Genomic DNA, 12,121 nt, shown 5'->3' on the forward strand with positions numbered 1-12,121 from the left:
GCACAGCTCCAGCCATTGTGGCCATTTCGGGAGTGAACCAGCAGATGGAAGACCTCTCTCTCTCTCTGCCTCTCCCTCTCTTTCTGTGTAACTCTTTCAAGTAAATAAATAAGTCCTTTAAAAAAAAAAAAAAAAAAAAAAAACAAAAAAACAACAACAACAAAAAAACTAGGGGGCAGTATGGTAGCATAGTGGGTAAAGCCACAGCCTGCGATACCAGCATCCCATATGGGTGCTGATTCAAGTCTTGCCTGTTCTACTTCTGATCCAGCTCCCAGGGAAATTTGTGGAGGATGCCGTAGTGCTTGGGCCTTTGCAGCCACGTGGGAGACCCGGATGAAACTCCTGTCTCTTGGCTTCACCTGTCCCAGTCCCGCCATTGTAGCCATCTGAAGAGTGAACCAGTGGATGTAAGATCTCTCTTCCTAACTCTTTCAAATAAATTAATTAAAATCTTAAAAAAAAAAAAAAAAGCTTTAAGGGGCCGGTGCTGTGGTGTAGTAGGTTAAGCCACCACCTACAGTGCCAGCATCCTGTATGGGAGCCGGTTCAAGTCCTGGCTGCTCTACTTCCTGTCCAGCTCCCTGCTAATGCGCCTGGGAAAGCAGTGGAGAATGGCACAAGTACTTGGGCCCCTGTTATCCACATGAGAGGCCTGGAGGAGGCTCCTGGCTCCTGGTTTTGGCCTGGCCCAGCTCTGGCTGCTGTGGCCACTTGGGGAGTGAACCAGCAAATGGAAATCTCTTTCTCTGTAACTCTGCCTTTCCAAGAATGAACACATCTTTATTAAGAAATGTTAAGGAGGCAGGGAAAAGGAGCAGTGCAGGAGAGATGGGAAGCTGGATAAGGGCACAAGTGGCAGTCATCGTAACACATGCAAGCAGATTAGAACTCCCCAGTGCAAAGCACAAACCGTCAGATGGGATTTAAAAAGCAAATCCAGGTATGGTTTTTGATTGGTGACACATACAAGATTGAAAAAGAATGGAAATATGGACGTCAGGCAATACAAACCAAAAGGAAGCTGGTATAATTAATAAACATTTGTATAAGTTATCATCTCCTTATTAGTTTATATTTATGAATTTCTCATTATGGCAAATTCAATTCCCTGGGAATTAGATAATTTATATATACCTAAGACTCTATCTTTTATGTGTATAATTCAAACATTGATAGAACTCCAAAAGGAAATAGGAAAGTCAACCAATTTGAGTTTTCCTCTCTCAGCAACGGGTGGATCAGGCACAGGCCCAGGGGTCCAAGAGCCCACCCGAGGTTATCTTCCGAGTGTCTGAGCGGGCGTGATTCTGCTCAGGAGTCCAGGGATCTAAGAGGCTTCAGTGCATTGGCTGAAGGTCACACACACTCCTCCCCACCTCCATTGTCATCAGCAGCCCACCTTCTGGGACAGTCCCAGCTGCTCCTATTCCATCCAGCTCTCTGCTGTGGCCTGGGAAGGCAGTGGAGGATGGCCCAAGTGCTTGGGCCCTGCACCCACATGGGAGACCAGGAAGAAGCTCCAAGCTTTGGATCAGCCCAGCTCTTGCCATTGCAGCCACTTGGGGGAGTGAACCAATGGGTGGAAAACTTCTCTCTAGATATAACTCTGTCTTTAAAATAAATAAAATAAATCTTTAAAAAAAAAAAAAAAAGCAAAAAAGCTTCCAGCTCCTGGTTTCAGTTCTGCCTAGCCCCAGCTGGTGCAGGCACTTGGGAAGTAAGCCAGCAGATGGTAGCTCTGTCTGTCTCTCTGCCTCTCAAATATGTAATTTTTAAAGTTACCAAGTGTTAATCCAACACACATTTAAAGACGAAATTATTTAAAATGCATGTATTCTTACTGATATAAATCAATAAGTACTAGCAAAGGAAAACTTTCCTTATAATAGGGTGCCAACTAAAACATGTAGGAAAACACAATTTGGTAATGCACATGGCAATATTTGGCTCAGGCAAGAATAATCAATAAATGCTAGAACTCAAACTGTAATGAAAAACAAGATATTTGCATAATTTCACAGTAACAGCCTACAAGTTACTGATTAGTTATGGAGGGGAAGCCAGTGCCTTCACCCTTTTCCTGATAAAATAGTATTTCTGCCAAAAATGTACATGAAGCTACTTCAAAAAGCTCATGGAGAGTGTTTTATGAAAAAAAAAAAAAAAACTAGGCATGCATTTCAGAATTCTTTTGCACCAAAATAAACTTCTCATTTATCTGAGAGGGAGAGAGATAGAGACAGAGAGAGATAGAGAGATAGAGAGATAAGTACACCCATCTATTGGTTCTCTCCCCAAATGCCTGCAACAGCCAGGACTGGGCTGGGCTGAAGTTGAGAGCTTTGCGGCAGGAAGTCAATTGTTTGAGCCATCATGGCAGCCCCCCAGGAAATGCATTAGCAGGGAGCTGGAGTCAGGAGCCAGAGCCAGGGATTGAACTCAGGTACACAGTATGGAACATGCACATCTTAACTGCTAGGCTAACTGCCTGCCCCCAAACTAACATTTTAATGCTCTTCTCTATGGACTTTTGAAAGTTCTCTTGTGTTTGTGGATTCAGCAGTAAAGTAAGCAAACAGATGGACTGACATTGTGAGACATTCTGCAAGATGATCTCTGTCTGGAAATGTCAATGTCATGAAAGAGGTGACAGCAGGATCTCTGTCCAGATGAAAAGAAATAGGTGAAGGGGCTGGCACCCTGGTATAGCAGGTGCAGTCGCTGCCTGGGTGCCAGCATCCCAAATGGGCGCCGGTTGGAGTCCTGGCTGCTCCGATCCAGCTCTCTGCTGTGGCCTGGGAAAGCAGTAGAAGAAGGCCCAAGTACTTGGACCCCTGCACCTGTGTGGGAGACCCAGAAGAAGCATCTGGCTCCTGGCTTCAGATTGGTGCAGCTCCAGCCATTGCGGCCATTTGGGGAGTGAACCAGTGGACGGAAGACCTCTCTCTCTCCTTCTCACTGTCTGTAACTCTACTTTTTAAATAAATAAATAAAATCTTTTTTTTTTTAAAGAAATAGGTGAAGCCACCTGAATGCAATGAGTGACCTGAGAATCTTCTCATGTTACAAGTGACAGCAGGGCAATTAGGAAACTTTGAAAAGGTTGCAAATTAGATATTCATTCCATCATCATCCTGTGGTTATGTAAGAGGATAATTTAGGACACGCACTTGGAGGAATTCATAGATAAAAGGGCTTCCACAACTTGCTCTAAAACATCCCATGCAGGGAAGAGGGAACAGCATTAGTGACTTATTGCCTCAAAGCTGACAGCCCTAAAACATCAATATGCTCCCAGATGAGCACCGTGTGTTCACACAAACACCTCTACTGAAGGTTTACAGTAGCTTTATCTGTAATTTGCACAAGCTGGCAATGATGTTCTTTACCAGTGCAAGGACAGTGAATGCAGCAATAAAGGGAGCATATGTGTGTGGGGAGATCTTTTTTTTTTTTTTTTTTAAGATTTTATTTATTTGAAAGTCAGTTACAGAGAGAGAAGAGGCAGAGAGAGAGAGAGAGACAGAGACAGAGAGAGAGAGAGAGAGGTCTTCCATCTGCTGGTTCACTCTCCAATTGGCCACAATGGCCAGAGCAGAGCCAGGAGTCTCTTCTGGGTCTCCCACGTGGGTGCAGGAGGCCAAGCATGTGGACCATCTTCCACTGCTTTCCCAGGCCATGGCAGAGATCTGGATTGGAAGTGGAGCAGCCAGGACTTGAATGGGTGCCCATATGGGATGCCAGTGCTGCAGGCAGAGGAGTAACCTACTGTGCCTTGGCACTGGCTCTGTAGGGGGGATCATAAATGCATTTTGCTAAGTGAAAGAGGCCAGACTCAAAAGCTACGTGCTGGGGCTGGTGCTGTGGCTTAACGGGTAAAGCCACTGCCTGCAGTGCCATCATCCCATATGGGTGGCGGTTTGAGTTCCGGCTGCTCCACTTCCAATCCAGCTCTCTGCTCTGGCCTGGGAAAGCAGTAGAAGATGGCCCAAGTCCTGGGGCCCCTGCACCTGTGTGGGAGACCCGGAAGAAGCTCCTGGCTTCAGATCAGCTCAGCTCCAGCGGTTGCAACCAATCGGGGGGTAAACCAGCAGATGGAAGACGACCCCCTCCCTGCTCTGCCTCTCCTCTCTCTGTGTAACTCTGACTTTCAAATAAATAAATCTTAATAAGAAAGAAAGAAAGAAAGAAAGAAAGAAAGAAAGAAAGAAAGAAAGAAAGAAAGAAAGAAAGAAAGAAAGAAAGAAAGAAAGAAAGAAAATAGGTGAAGCAAGGCAAAGCTTGTGTGCCTGGGGGAGCTAGCATGGATTAAAGCTGAATACGTCAGTCTGAAACGATTTATTTTTGCGCAGCTACAGAGAAATAGAGACGTGGGTTCACACGGATGCCATTTCCTTGTGGCATGCATGCACAACAGTGGCAACTGCAGTCAACACACATGACACACAGATGTTGGCTTCTAAATCCTGTTCTCCAATAAGAAGAAACAGGACTCCTCAGTGATTCTAGGACTGGGGCATCATGGAGTGTCAGAAAGGAAAGAAGCACTAAAAAATAAAAAAGCAACAGGGCATGTCAAAAAGCACGCTGGACCCAACTGGGAAGTGTTCCCAACGGCCCATGTCGGAACAATTTAACAACAAAATAGTAGCTTGAGATTAGAGCCCAAAAAATAATAGTAATGATGAAATCTGAGTCCATACTGATACAAATGATTAGACACAATAGAAAAGCGACATGTCTTCTTGGGAGAGGAATTACAAATCAGCTATGTAGGCAATCCCCCAGGTTCCAGGAAGTCAGGTTTGATTCTGGTCCTCTCCAGTGTGGGCTGGACTTCACAGATCACCTCCAAAGAATGGAGCAAGGAAAGCAAAAAGGAGACACTCAAGCACAGACAGCGCAGGCAGCCGTCACTGTCAGCAAGCGATCAGAGAGAACCTCTTCAGGAACACGTCATGCTGACGTCACACATTCCCTCTGTAGCACTCAACCTTCTTAACTCCAGTTTAATCCTTGGCACTCCCAAACGGAGAAAAATTCGACAAAATACCAATACCCTTTGAAACGGCAAAGGCCACGACAGCAGCGTCTGAGCGACTGTCAGATATTGGAATAGGCTAAAGAGACGTGAAAAGGAACTTGTGTTAACTGGAAAACTGAAACCGGGAGTGGTGACGGCAGCCTACTTGTAGGTTAGTTGGCCTGGGGAGGAAAGGCCCTGTGGGCAGGCGATATTCCACCTAAAATATGAATGACCAGGAGCCAGCCACGCTAGGAAGAGGGCAGGGCAGCTCTGATCTGGGACAGGGTTGGCACAAAGACCTTAGGGCTTCACGCACTGTGTGTTGGGGGAACAGAGATGAGCCAGGACCAGGAAGAGGCCAGATGACACTGAACTTCTGAAATTTGATTTGGCCCAAAAGGACCCTCGGAAGGAAACCATTTTAATATGCTAAGGGTTTCTGCAGAGTGTGTGAAGAGCTGTGGGAGAAGTATGTCCAGTCTACATTGGGATCACAAGAAACAAAGACATTTAAAAGGTGAAGGAAAGATCTTAAGTAAATCTGAGCTTAAAGTGGCTTTTATATTTCCTAAGATAGAAGCTTTCTGGAATACCCGTGGGTTTCCCTGAACTACACAACAACCATGTTTTTACTGAGATACATACTCAAATATGAAGCTACAGCTTAACTTCCAACCACAAATAAAGTCTTTGCTGTAAGTAGGATATGGATTACCCCCACAGTAAATGAGTTTTATTAATACAACCCACCCTTCCATTATTTGAGTTATATATTGACTTCTGGTGGATAAAAATTTTTCAAATAGCCATCTCCTCTTTGTCCGTATTGCAAATGAGATTAAATTGGTGACTTCAGAAGACTAGCAAAAGTAACAGCCTAAGATGAAATTCCTTGTGACAATGATAGAGCTGGGATAGCACTTTCCAATAGCAAGTCAGGGGAGTGAATGTGGCCCCAGTCTAAGACCCGTGAAATGGCTCCAATTGGCTCACGGACAAGGAACATGGGAGGAGGGCTGATTTGGGATCATGACAATTTATGAAACTGCAAGGCTTAACTAGGCAATGGGGTGAGCACTGGGGCGACTTGTCAACAGAGTGGATCCTAACTAAATTGTCTTGTTTCTGTCTCTTGTCCAAAAAGAGAGGAGATGCTCTCCACGCGGTTGGCATGAGCTCTTGGCTACCATCACTGGAAGTCCATGCGGTGGAACAGCAAGCTCCATAACTTGACAGGAACAAGGGGCCACAAACAGGCATGAGGCCTTCACCTGCACCAGTCCGAGGCTGGAGCTCTTTGTTGGTGACTGTCTGCAGAGGTTACCTGAAGTCTCTGTTGGGGACAGCACAGCATCAAGGCCACACTGATAAGTTTAACTGCTTGGTTCAAATCCTGGTCCCGCGGCACAGTAAACCTGCTTGCTTTCCTCGAAACAGGAATAACAGTGTTTATCTTAGGAGCTGTCCAGATTAAAGCAGCTAATATACATAAAGTGCTCATTCTGCACTCAACACTTATTTACTGATCATCTACTTTGTTTTACCAGCTTTTTCAGGGCACTGCAGACACTTGAGCAAACAAGACAAAGCCCCTGGTTTTCTGTGAAGCCTACACATTATCCTTTTATCATCACTGTCATAAACTTCAGGCCCTTGGGAACTCGTGAGGTCCACAGACAGCAAGGCATCACTCGAAAGCCTGTTAGCAATGCTCAATCTCAGGCCCAATCAACCACGACTCCCAGGTGACACCTTTGTAGACTGAAGTTTGAAGTGTCCTGAACAAATCAAGAACCTTGTATTTGGACTTCAGGAAACATTTTGAAAATTTCCTGCAGGCCACGGGAACACTGTTGTTTAAAAGCTGCTCTGGATAAATGCACCTTCAAGGTTATTTTCATACAAAAGTGTCACACTGAGGTGAGTGACCTAAGGAGTGGACATCTGCTCGTTACACACATCTGCCTGATTCTTACAAAACACTACAGCCCAGGGTTTACCTAGGGAACTGGCTCCCTCTAGTGGAAATAATTTCACCTATACATTGTTCAGCATAAGTCCTAAGAGGATCTCAAGGAAATTGAAGTTCATTTTAAGTATCTTAACAAAAATATGCATGCCAACAACTGAAAAACAAAGATGATGTTTAAAAAAAAACCCTAAAATACTTGAAGATTGGGTAAGTGCTAAATTGCTTCAAGTCTAAGCTGTGATGAGGAAGTCAATGTTCACAAGACAGCAACTTAGAAATTCTTTTTAATTTGGGAAAATGAGCCTTCTAAGTGAACAAGCAGAAGTGGTTACTTAATTTATCAGTCAAGGTGTCAGAAAGGTGAATTCACAAGTGTATTACCTGGCCTTGTAGGAAATACGGATTAGTTAATAGCGAAAGCTCTCATGCTCTTTAGTTTCCAAGTATACTGTATGGAAATGGCTTTGTGTTAAAACATCATACACAACATTTGTTGTATAAATCGGCCTGCTCTCCCCCACCCCAAGGACTGGTTTTCTTATACAGAGGAAACTTGCTTACGGATCAGTATGTCAATACCTGGTTACCAAATAGCCCTGCTCTTGGGCTGCCTATATTCACACCACTTAGAGCACACCACTAAGAACACCAGGTGCCCACCACCCAGTCCCCTCCTCGTGGGAATGCCTTTGGCTCTTCCGGACACTACCCTAACACATTCATCACCGGTCTTTGGGTTTGAATTAGAGACGTGATTTCTCTGTGGTATTCTACTCACATTGGCTTTTTTGGATCAGCATGATTTTTAAAAATTTAAGTCATTTTTATTTGAAAGGCAGGGAACAAGAATCTCCCAACCACTGATTCATTCCCCAAATGCCCACAACAGCCAAGGCTGGGCAGAATTCAGAACTCTGTCTGGCTCTCCCACCTGCACAGCAGGGATCCAACTACTTGAGCCATCATCTGTTGTTCCCCGCCTGGGAGTGGAATCAGGATGCTGGGTCCCAAGTGGGGACTTAACCACTGTGCCAAATGCCCGACCCTGTGCGGTTTCTGAAATTCAGTTCTTCTGTTGGGTATTTACATTGTTCCTTTTCATTTTCTATTTTAGTGCTGATGTAAGGAGTCTTGCTTCCTGGCCTACTAGTGATTATTCTAAGGGATAAATATATATGCGGGTGCACGCGCGTGCACACACATACTCTCTAAAGGGCGGAACTGTCATCAGCAGATGCAAGGATCCAACTTTATAAAGTTTAAAGCTGGTCTCCAAAGCAGTTGTGCGGAATCAGCATCCTCACTTCCTGTTCTGCCACCATGCCATCTTCTCAACAATTGCGATCACAATTTTTAATTTTTGCCAAATTAATGAACATTTCAGCATTTTTTAACTTGTTTATGGGCTGTTATGTGGGTTAAGTAATGATTTACAGGTCAAATATATAACAGCTATGTATTACATAATACTCAGTCGACAACAGACTGCATATACATCCAGCACTGGCCCCATAGACTGCAAAAAGGGTATTAGTTGGATTAATGAAGTATGTCTGAAACTCAAAACTTTTCTGTGAAGTAACTGTATCCTTTGCTCATTTTTCTACTGGGTAGTCTTTTTTTTTTTTTTTTTAAGGATTTATTTATTTGAAAGGCAGTTTGAGAGGGGCAGAAGTGAATGAGTATCTTCCATCTACTCGTTCACTCCCCAAAAGGCTGCAGGGCCAGAGCTGCGCCAATCCAAAGCCAGGAGCTTCTTCTGGGCCTCCCACACGTGGATGCAGGAGCCCAAGGACTTGGGCCATCTTCTGCTTTCCCAGGCCATAAGAGAGAGCTAGACCGGAGGAGCAGCCAAGACTCAAACTGGCACCCATATGGGATGCCAGCGCTGCAGATGGGGGCTTTACCTGCTATGCCACAGTGTCAGCCTCTTGTAGTATTTCTCTCTCACACACACATACACACCCTCAGAACACCAATTTTCTGTGACAGGACCTGCTAATTTTCTCTCAAGGTTTTAAGACTATCAAGGTTTTTAGTGTTTATTTGAAAGGCAGGGTTAGAGATCAATTTATTTATTTATTTATTTGACAGGCAGAGTGGACAGTGAGAGAGACAGAGAGGAAGGTCTTCCTTTGCCATTGGTTCACCCTCCAATGGCCGCCACGGCCGGCGCGCCGCGCTGATCCGAAGGCAGGAGCCAGGTGCTTCTCCTGGTCTCCCATGGGGTGGAGGGCCCAAGTACTTTGGCCATCCTCCACTGCACTCCCTGGCCACAGCAGAGAGCTGGCCTGGAAGAGGGGCAACCGGGACAGAATCTGGCGCCCCAACCGGGACTAGAACCCAGTGTGCCGGCGCCGCAAGGCGGAGGATTAGCCTAGTGAGCCGCGGTGCCGGCCCAGAGATCAATTTATTTTCTATCCACCTGTTCACTTCCCAAAAGGTGGAAACAACTGGGGCTGTGCTAGGCCAAAGCCAGGAGCTTCATCCAGGTGGCAGGCACCCAGGGAATTGGGTCATCATCCACTACCTTCCCACTACCTTGGCAGGGAGTTGGATGAGAACTGAAGCAGCAGGGACTCAAACTGGTGCCCATATGGGATGTCAATGTCACAGGCAGTGGCTAAAACTGTATTTTTTAAAAAAAATCAGGGCTAGCACCATGTGCAGTGGGTTCAGCTGCTGGATTGCAATGTTAGCTTCCCCACACAGGAGTGCTGGTTCACAGCCCTGGCTGCTATGCTTCCAATCTGCCCTCCTTAATGTGCCTGGGAAGGCAACGGAAGATGGTTCAATTTGAGCCCCTGTCACCATGTGAGAAGACCTAAATGGCAGTTTTAGGCTCCTGCCTTCAGCCTGGTCCAGTCCCAGCCTCTAAGTGAACCAGTGATGAAAGACCTGTCTCCCCTGTCACTGTCACATGGATCTTAAAAGACAAAAAAAAACTTTTTTCAAGACTTCTGGGTTTTGTGCCGGCGCCGCGGCTCAGGGTTTTGTGTCTCTTCTCCAGTCCTCAGATGACTCTTCAGTTGCACGGGTAGAAACGCTGTTTATAAACACGTTTCATTTTCCATCTTCGGCCAGCTCAACCCCTCTGAACTCCAGCTGACTGCTCCATTTCTCACGCATGTCTTAAACCTAATGGCTGCTTTTTTCTATGCCAGCAAATACCAATGCCATTCTTCCAGAAGCTCACATCAGGCCCAAAGTCCAAAGGGCCATCTCCCCTCACAACCCATATCCAGCGTTGGCAAGCCTTGCACTTGTCTTTGAAACATCTCCATTTTTAGTGGTCTCCTTGCCTCCACCGTGCCACTCAAGTCTACTCTTTCACGTCGTGGATCAAACTTGTCTCACCTGCTCTGGGCACTCAAGCCACACCTGTTATTCCTGTGACAGACAGAAACACCTGTCTCGGGTTCAGGTTATCTGTCCTTGTTTCCTTTAACTGAAATGCTTCTTGGGTTTTCGCTCTAATGACACCCTGTCAGATCTTTCTCTAGCTTCTGTGTGAAACAGCAAGGCTCCCTAACTGTTACCACCTTCTCATCACACTTGCTATCCATCTGTCCCCCTACAATAAAATCCAAGTTCTGAGTCCAGGGAATAGCACTTGCATGTAATATGGAAACAGATGGGGGCCGGCACCATGGCTCACTTGGTTAATCCTCCGCCTGTGGCACTGGCATCCCATATGGGCACCGGGTTCTAGTCCCGGATGCTCCTCCTCCAGTCCAGCTCTGCTGTGGCCCGGGAGGGCAGTGGAGGATGGCCCAAGTGCTTGGGCTGCTGCATCCACATGGGAGACCAGGAAGAAGCACCTGGCCTCTGGCTTCAGATCGGAGCAGCTCCGGCTGTAGCGGCCATTTGGGGAGTGAACCAACGGAAGGAAGACTCTCTGTAACTGTCAAAAAAAAAAAAAAAAAAAAAAAAAAAAAAAAAAAAAAGAAAAAAAGAAAAAAAGAAAAAGAAAAAAAAGAAAAGAAAAGAAAAAAAAAAGCTTAGGCCGGCGCCGCGGCTCACTAGGCTAATCCTCCGCCTAGCGGCGCCGGCACACCAGGTTCTAGTCCCAGTCGGAGCGCCGGATTCTGTCCCGGTTGCCCCTCTTCCAGGCCAGCTCTCTGCTGTGGCCAGGGAGTGCAGTGGAGGATGGCCCAAGTGCTTGGGCCCTGCACCCCATAGGAGACCAGGAAAAGCACCTGGCTCCTGCCATCGGATCAGCGCGCCAGCCGCGGCGGCCAATGGAGGGTGAACCAACAGCAAAGGAAGACCTTTCTCTCTCTTTTTCTCACTGTCCACTCTATCAAAAAAAAAGGAAACATTTAAGTTTCCTAAATGTAATATTATATAATCAAATCATAAAATACATCACAACCTGCTCCTTTATTCAAAGGCAATTTGGCTGTATCCACCTGATTCTGACTCAACAATTTCACTACGAAGTTGCTGCACACAAATGCGAGCATACAGGTTCGGGCACCTTCATTACCATCTTCTTTCTCAAGAGTGAAAAATCAGAAATAACTTCTCAAAAGTCCCATAGTGAAGATGGTTGTGTAAACTGTTTACAGATCATGTAGCTACAATGTGACCAGATTTGGATAGAACATACCAACTAAAAACAATGCCCAAATTCGCTGTATAGTCAATGTGTACCTGAATTTAACAGCAGTTACATCTCATTAGATGGTAGAGACCTCATCACTTCAACAAGCGCCTGCTGCCTCCCAGGAACTGCATCAGCAGGAGGCTGTGATCTGGAGTGGAGCTGGACCTTGAACCCACGTGACAGGGCTGTGGGCATCTTAACTGCTAGGCCAAATGCCTGCTCCTCACTTCTCTTTACTTGTTAGTGGAGTTTTCCAAATTGTAACATTCACATTGAAGAGGAACATTTGAAACTTAAATGGTCAGGCAGGGTAAGATCGCTGTTAACACGCTTAGAAATGAGTGGCACAAAAACCTTACAAAGGTTCTTGGTACAGTAATTCTTCATTGTTACTGCTAATGACCTAGAACTTGTGATGTACCTCCCAACTGCGATTTGCAAATTGTCTAACGGAACACCGGAGAATTTTAGATCAGGTTTTAAACTTTTATAAATTCCCAGAAGACTCAGA

The 12,121-nt window shown here is 45.7% G+C and overlaps 1 long non-coding RNA gene across 1 annotated transcript in view; it reads left to right on the forward strand.

The window, feature by feature from the left end:
• The window catches only part of LOC103352324 (uncharacterized), a 31,721-nt gene extending 21,260 nt beyond the window's left edge, over window positions 1-10,461 (forward strand). The window contains exon 3 of the long non-coding RNA XR_011381965.1: window positions 6,174-10,461. This is a non-coding gene — a long non-coding RNA (uncharacterized lncRNA). The remainder of the gene's footprint in view (window positions 1-6,173) is intronic.
• The last annotated feature ends 1,660 nt before the right edge of the window (window positions 10,462-12,121 follow it).

Source organism: Oryctolagus cuniculus, chromosome 14, assembly GCF_964237555.1.
Source record: "Oryctolagus cuniculus chromosome 14, mOryCun1.1, whole genome shotgun sequence".
In the NCBI taxonomy this organism is placed as follows: Eukaryota; Metazoa; Chordata; class Mammalia; order Lagomorpha; family Leporidae; genus Oryctolagus; species Oryctolagus cuniculus.